Below are 8,271 nucleotides of genomic sequence, written 5' to 3'. Positions count from 1 at the left end.
TGGCAGGCACTGCACTCATGAGGTGAACATACATACTGGTAGGCAAAATATCCATATGCATGAAGTAAAAATAAATACATTTTTTTAAAAAACAAAAAGAACTTCTAGGCAACAAAAATCATTGTTACCTATAAATCACCCAGGACCTGCCTCGTTCTCTTTCTTCTTTGGCATCATTCCTACATATATGCTCACTCGCAAATCTTCCTGAATACTTCACTCCTTTAAATTTGAATAAACACTAACCTTAAGTTAGTAACAGCCCTGTCATAGTTTAAATGAAAAACATCCCCCATAGTAGGACATGTGAACACTTGGTCTTTAGTGATTGACACCGTTTGGGGAGACTTAGGAAGTGTGGCCTTGCTGGATGAGGTATGTCACTGGAAGTGGGCTTTGGAAGTAAAAATCTTCAGATATTTCCAGGTTGCTCTCTCTGTTTTGTGCTTGCCATTTTGGATGTGAGCGCTCATCCTTCTGTTCTCACCACCATGCCAGCATGGACTCTCACCCCTCTGAAGATATAAGCCAAAACAAATGATGCCTTCCACAAACTGACAGTAGTTACTGCATTTTTTTATCACAACAACAGAAAAGTAACTGATCCGGTCCTCAATTACATCCTAAATTCTATCCACTATGAAATTTATATGCCTAAAAATTTTTTTCTTCATAGAATCATCGAACCTAATGGCTTTTGAGTAGAAGTGTGTATCACCCAGATTATGGTCTCGTTTGTGTGTAACTGTGGGTTTTGAAGCAGCTTAATACCCAGTTATAGAAAATGAATGCAGTTGCTTTCCTTATTTACGTAATTTGTCCTCAAAGAGGAGACTTGCTGGCTACATCACGTAGGCTTGTGGGTGGGGGAGGGAATGCTACTAGGGAAAAAAGATGGACAGAAGGGATTGGGGTGGCTCAGTGAGACAGCCTGTGACTCCTGTGCAAGCTTTGAGGACCCAAGTTCAAATTCAAGAACTCTCACCTAGAAAGCTCCTCTGGCCTTGATATACATGCATGGACATGCACTCCTGCACACATATAAACACATATCACACACACACACACACACACACACACACACACACACACCAACCGAAGACATCTTCGCTTATATATAGGTGTTGTCACGACAGGTAAAGCGATTCATGATCTCACAGCAGCTTTGATGCTAACATCTATGTCAGGCTGAATACACACCACCAGACGCTGTAAAGGGTCCTTCTGCAGAGCTGCCTGTCATCCAGCCTCACGCATCCACTCCGCTGGTGCCTGATGGGAGACTGTGTATTTAACAGTCGGACTTCTGAGTCTCCAAGATACAATTCCTCAAGTCTCTAAGATGTCCTCCAAGTACCACCTTGTGGAACAGTGCATCTGACCTCTGAAGGTCGGCTTCCTCAGGAGTCAAATAGGCGGCCAAATACCAGTTGAGAAGCAGATGAATATTTGATAGTCAGCAACATATCCATTTTACACTGATGACAGCATAGGGGAGAGACTGGTGACATCTCTTCCCTGATGTTCATGCTCAGCTCTGCCTCCGTACCCTTGGGGAGATCCCTGAGGGCACCAGTCTCTTAAATGTCCTAAAATGATACCTTTTCCTTAGCTATTCTGATGGAATCACTGATCACACAAGTTACTGTTAGGTCTTGGTCTGAGTTAGGGTTTTATTGTGGTGAAGAAGACACCATGACCACAGCACCTCCTAGAAAGGAAAACTTTCCATTGGGATTGGCTTACAATTTCAGGGGTTTAGTCTATTATCATCATGGGAGGGTGAAGTGGGAATCGTTGGCTTCATGGGAGCATTGGTTGTGCCATGCAATGCTTTTCTGGAAGCTGTCTTACGAGATGTTTTGCTGAAGCAGACGTGTGAGAGGGTGTCTTGCTGAGAAAAGACACGTGGTGTTATTTCTGGAGGCTGTCTTCTGAAAGGGCGTGTGATGTTCTGCTGGAGTAGACGCTTGAGAGGGCGCGTGATGTTAGGAAAGGGTGTGTAAGTATAACTAGCAGACAGTGGATGAGGTTCTGGCGTTGGTTCGCCTTGCCACTCTTTGCTGATTACCAGCTGTCATAACTTTGTAGAGAGAAATGTACCAAAGAACTCCTGATTGGCTGCTTCTGGCTGCTTCTGGCTGCTTCCACGAGTACAGACTCATGCTGATCTATTCGTGGGGCCTTGAGGTTTATGGTTAACTCTGGATTGAGCTGGTGCTGTGGATTCACGTTTGGTGTTTGCTGAGTGAACTGGACTGCTGATGTGTGGGTGTTTTGCTAGTGGACCGGTCTGCTGCTGCTGAAGATTGGAATAGCCCCCAAAGAACTAGGTCTAAACAATGCCACAACCCCCATTCTCTACAAAGCTTTCTTTTCCTGTACCTCTGGCAAATGATGGGCTAGAAGAGAAGTTGAAGCATGAAAGATCCATAATTAAAGTAGGTTTTTAAAAATCTAAGCCTACAGAGAGGAGCATGGCAGAGTTCAGGTAGACATTGTACTAGAGAAAGAGCTGAGAGTCTAGATCTGCAGGCAGCAGGAAGTGAACTGGTTTGAGCTTGTGAGACCTCAAAGCCCACCTTCTACAGACACACTTCCTCTAGTAAAACCACACCTACTCCAAGGAGGCCACACTAACTTCAACAAGGCTATATCTCCGAATAGTGCCATTCCCTATTAGCCTATGGGGACCATTTTCTTTGAAGTCACCACAGTCCATATGTTAGTTCAGGAAGTACAGGAAGTCAGCAGGGGATTAAGCTCCCAGGGGATGTATTAAAGGAAGGAAACTGGGGAGGCTGGGAGAGTCATTAGCCTATAACACAAGTATGACTCTAAAGAAAGGAGAAAGTGAGGGACAGGAAGGGGCCTTAGGGTGGAAGCAGCCCGTGGAATCTGAAGGTTGCTGGGTTCCAGGGATGATACAGCAGTTGGGATTGCTTGCTGCTCTTCCGAAGGACCCAAGTTTGATTCCTAGCCCTCCCACTGAGCAACTCACAACTGCCTGTAACTCCAGCACCAGCATGGGTCTGACACCCAGTTCTGGCCTCTTTTGGTCACACACATATAGATACACACATACTTAATAACTGGCAGCAGAGTTTTTCTTTAACGAGAATGACCGTGAATTTTGGTAGTGTGTTGATTTAATTTAGCAGCCAGAGGCAATTTTATTTCTAATATATTAGAAAAATAGCATGTGGCATGACCTCCAAACATTTAGAATATTTATCCTGATGGCTTTTCTCCCTCTCTCTCCCTCTTCCTTCCTCCATCCTCCTCTTACACACACACACACACACACACACACACACACACACACACACAGCTTCTGGGATATACTGATGCACATTTTTTGAAAAAGGAATGTAAATCATTGATGCTAAACCCTTGAGACAAACTATTTTTCCCAGCCTGTAGTAAATATTTTTTAAATGGAAGGATCCTATTTTAGTGTCTCTTGCTAGTTAGACCCTACACAAACCCCACATTCATAATAGCATCTGAAGGCAAATGAATGATATGTCATCCACTTTGCAATGTTGCCCTAGCTGTCTTTACTGAGAACAGGTATCCTGAGAAATGCACATCTCCACAGCTCTCAGGACAGGAGAAGCAAACCATTGCCTGTCACTGCTACAGCGCTCCGATGGCGATTTCAGGAGTCGCCTGAGCTTCCTTGGCTTGTCAGCCGAAGTTACACAGAGAGGGTCTGAGAAAACGCACCGGTACCTCTATTTATTTATTTACTTTTTTTTTTTTTGAGACTTGGTCTCTCTATGTAGTCCTGGCTGTCCTATGTAGATCAGGCTGGCCTCAAACTCACAGAGATTGGCCTCCAAGGGTGTGAGAGCAGGTCCAGATTCAGGGCTTTGAATTGGCTCACCCCAACATCTACCCCATCTATGAACTGCTGGCATGCATGAAGGGTCCGGTCCTACAGATCCAAAACCACGGGATCTCCATTACACAGGATATTTGAGAGGAGCCCCTGTGAGGATCCAGTATTGATAGTGTAGCAGAAAGAAGTCAGAGGCCTCAAACCAGACCAATGACTCATTGCAATGAACATTTGCATGCAAAAAAGCATGGAATAAAGGATAGAGTGTGGGACACACTGTGACACACTGCAACTTCCACAAGATGTTTTTTTTTTTTCTCTGTTGGTGGGGAGGTCACAAGTGTGGAGGGCAGGTGTGAGATGAGTCGGACTGGGGTGCACGAAGTGAAACTCATAAAAACAAACAAGGTGTGAGCCGCCACAAGATGTACTGCTTTATTCATTGTGACCAAACGAGTGGGGCATTTTAAAACTACATGATGCAAGGTCCAGAAGAGGTGGAAGAAACCATGAAAACAAGTCTCCAAAACTGAGCCCAGCTCTGTTGTCTGGGTAATGTGGGCTCGTGAGAGGAATTTCCCAGCTCAATCATGGCTCATATTTGGAGGCTTTTCCAAAAGTCTCTGCCAGTTTCGGAGGTGTAAGTTAATCACATTAAAAGACTTTGGCTTAATGACTCTCCAAATAGATTTTTTTCTTTTTAAAAAAAGATTTTATTTATTTTATATATGTGAGTACACTGTAGTTATTTTTAGACACACCAGGAGAAGGCATCCTAAATGACCCTTGACTCCTTACAAATATTCCAACATTACAGCTATTTTATGTTCAAGATACTCTTACTCATTAAGCCAAGAAGACAGAGGAATATGCATAAGAATAAATATAATAAGAGGAAATAAAAAAGAAATTCTGGCCGGGCGTGGTGGCGCACACCTTTAATCCCAGCACTTGGGAGGCAGAGGCAGGCGGATTTCTGAGTTTGAGGCCAGCCTGGTCTACAGAGTGAGTTCCAGGACAGCCAAGGCTACACAGAGAAACCCTGTATTGAAAAATAAAATAAAATAAAAAAATAAGAAATTCTGGTGTTTAGTTAACTCCTAATAAGAGAAGGGGGGGGGATAACTCCTAAAAAAGAGGTGGTGAGGGAAGAGAGAGAGAGAGAGAGAGAGAGAGAGAGAGAGAGAGAGAGAGAGCTACTAGAGACTTTGCTATGTTCAACACAGTATGGAAAGAATATTACCTCTTAAAGACCAAACACCCCACAGCTCTGAGCTTTACATCGCTAGGAAGCCACAGGAGCAGCAATCTGTTTCCCTGCTGTGCCCACTTCCTGGTCCATGGCTGTCCTGGCAGAGCTAATTAAAGAAGCCATTCCAAGACCCAGGGTGGAAAGCACTGGAAGGGGAAAGGAAGGTGACCACACACTGACCCCTGTCCTGGGTCAGGAACTTTTGCTGGTAAGTCTTGCTCCATCACACACACACTCACATGTCCACCCCACCCCCATTCACATTTATACTGAGCTGCACCTTTCTCATGGCTGCTCTTCACGCTTGTCCATCCCTGGCTTCGCACCAAGTGCTCCTGAGTCTGAGGACACATCCTGGATTCAGGTGTTACTCAGGACATTCACTGGGCGACTGACCTCTTTTAGGTCTGAATCACTTCCTCTGAGTGTTCCAGGGACCCCATGCTACCAGGAATGGCTGGTTTGGGAATTAAGATGACTTGGACTCTAAGAATTCTGGGAAACAGCTATAGATGCTTGGATTTTTCCATCTTTTATCTTAGGTTTAATACAATTATGTAATGGCTGTCGACTTCCCATGGTATTCCGTCTGCCACTTAAAGTTTATGGATGCTTTTAAATAACTTTCATAGACTGAATGTGCAAAATGTACATCAAATCCATCAGAAATTCAAATCTATGGTCTTTAAAAAGTGTTTAATTGCTGGGCAGTGATGGCTCACACCTTTAATCCCAGCCCTTGGGAGGCAGAGGCAGGCAGATTTCCTAGTTCAAGGCCAGCCTGGTCTACAGCGTGAGTTCCAGGACAGCCAGGGCTACACAGAGAAACCCTGTCTCAAAAAAGAACCAAAACATGTTTAATTACTATTCATTTATAGTGAACATAAATGCAAATTAAAAAACAAAAATTAAAACTCATAATTGCACCATCCAAGGATTAATCAGTATTTATTTATTCATGTTTATATGTGTGTCGACAGATCTGTGTGCAGGTGCACATGTGTCTGTGTATTTATTTATTATTTACTAACGCCTGGTCTTTCCATTTCAGCTAGACAGCTTGACTCAGGGATCAGTCTGTCTCTCTGGATCCTGAGATTATAGGAGGCCGCAATGCCAGCCCAGGCTTTAGGGGGGCACTAGAGATAGGAACTACAGCTCTCACCCTGTATAACAAGTACTTTGCCCACTGAGCCACCTCTCATTGTGAGTATTTTGTTAAGTAGCTTTTCAGATTTTTTTCTATACACATAGCCATATGTTTTATAATATTGAATACATATATATTTTAAAGGGTAACTATAACAAAAATCTTAACCATCTTCCATTTTTCTCGTATCAATGAATATTCTTTTATAATATCATCTTGAGTGGTGGAATAAAGAGCGTTGTCATACAGAGGTATCATAACATACTTAAGCCTCTTCTACATTGAGCAAGCTGTTTTCAGTGCCCCAGAGTTATGAATACCATGGCCATAAATATCATTAACTATATACTGTCTCCTTAGGGTTAATAATTGCCTTATGATAAATTATTAGACATAAAACCATTGACTGAAGGACATACATGCTTTGAAAATGCCATTGACATGGAGAGGCAGAAATGCTATCTGAGGAGACCCGTTGGTAGGAATGACATCTGAGATTCTGAGAGACTTGGGGGGAAAGCATGACCAAAAAGATGTTGAAGTTGTCTTTGTTTCCTATGGATAATGAGGTAGCCAAAGGAATATTTGGTTTTAAGATAAGATGAGTCTTCTTGTGAAAGATGCATCTCAAAGCTTAGGACTAATATGTGCCCACTGGTGGCTGAAAGAACATCTGTGTGCCAGGAATGTGTGGAGGGCATTTCAGTGCAATGGACTTTGTCTTGACCTCCCAGGAGGTATGCACACACATATGGAATACACACACACACACACGCAGAGCACTCAGCACTTCAAAAAACCCCAGTGTGCATGCAAGATAACAGAGCTTCCATTAAAAGTGAAGAAATGATGGAGAGTTCTGATCTCCAGTTCTGCCCGTGAAGAGCTTAGAAGTCATCTTCTGACCTACCCAAGTGAAAGGCTATACAATCTGAAAACTAAGTCTTCTGACATCTCTAAGAGAAGTGAGCCCACAGCACAAGCTCCTGTCCTGAGACTGAGCAGAATCTCAACTCACTGAGATCTCCGTGGAAAGCCGTGCCCTGGTAGAAAAACCACAACTATGATCGATGCATTGTTGGAGACTCAGTGTGGGCAGGTTTGAGGCTATGAGGAGACTGTACGGGTAGAGGGGTTGTGAGTTGTGTCTGCAGAGCATGGCCTAGTTCTATAATGCCTATCGAGAGGAAACGTTATCCTTTCAGGCTACGACATAGGAAAGGAGCCATTCTGGATTTACCCAAGGGCTGTTTTCAGGGCCCTCCAGAGGAGACTACCAAAGCAGAACCTAATGGACCTGAATGAAGACAAACTCTAAGTTCAAGATGCTCTAGCATCTAAGTAGGAGAAAGAGATGCTGAACTCAACCTCCTCCAGCCTTCTGTTTGGAAAAAGAGAAATCCATATTTATTTAATTCCATATTTGTAACCATTCTGCCTCTTTTGGAGCCTGAGGATTAAGAACCTCTTGTCAAGGTCATAGTCCATAGTCCCAGGCCCTGTAAAAGGCAGGCTTATTCACAGAACTACAGATTCCCTCTTACCGTTACACTCCTAATTAGGGCCAAAAGGGCCTACATACGGCTGTTCCATTAGCCCAGTACATCATGTTCAGTTATAAAGAGTGAAATCCACAGGGCATACCAAAGGGTAAAGCATGATTTGAAGAGACAGCAAGGCAAGTATGAGAACCAGAGAGCAGGGAGGGTGGATCTATTAGGCCAGGAATGTTAAACAACTAAAATTAATGTGATGAGGAACCTAATGGATAAAGCAGACAGCAGACAGACATAGCAGGGTGATAAAGGCATTGAAATGGGAATCTCAGGAAAGAGCCAAGCACAAATTCCACAGGATGGGGAAAAGGAGGTGTAGGATGAGGAGGAAGAAGAAGAGGAGGAGGAGAATGAGAACAAGAAGGGCAAGAAGAACTAAAAGAAGAAGAGGAGGAGGAAGAGAAGAACAACAATAAAAACTAGAAGAAGCAGAGGAAAAGAGGAAGAAGGAGGAAGAGGAGGAGGAGGA

The sequence above is a fragment of the Mus pahari genome, chromosome 17 (genome assembly GCF_900095145.1).
Source record: "Mus pahari chromosome 17, PAHARI_EIJ_v1.1, whole genome shotgun sequence".
Taxonomy (NCBI): Eukaryota; Metazoa; Chordata; class Mammalia; order Rodentia; family Muridae; genus Mus; species Mus pahari.
Note: the sequence above shows the minus strand (reverse complement) of the source record.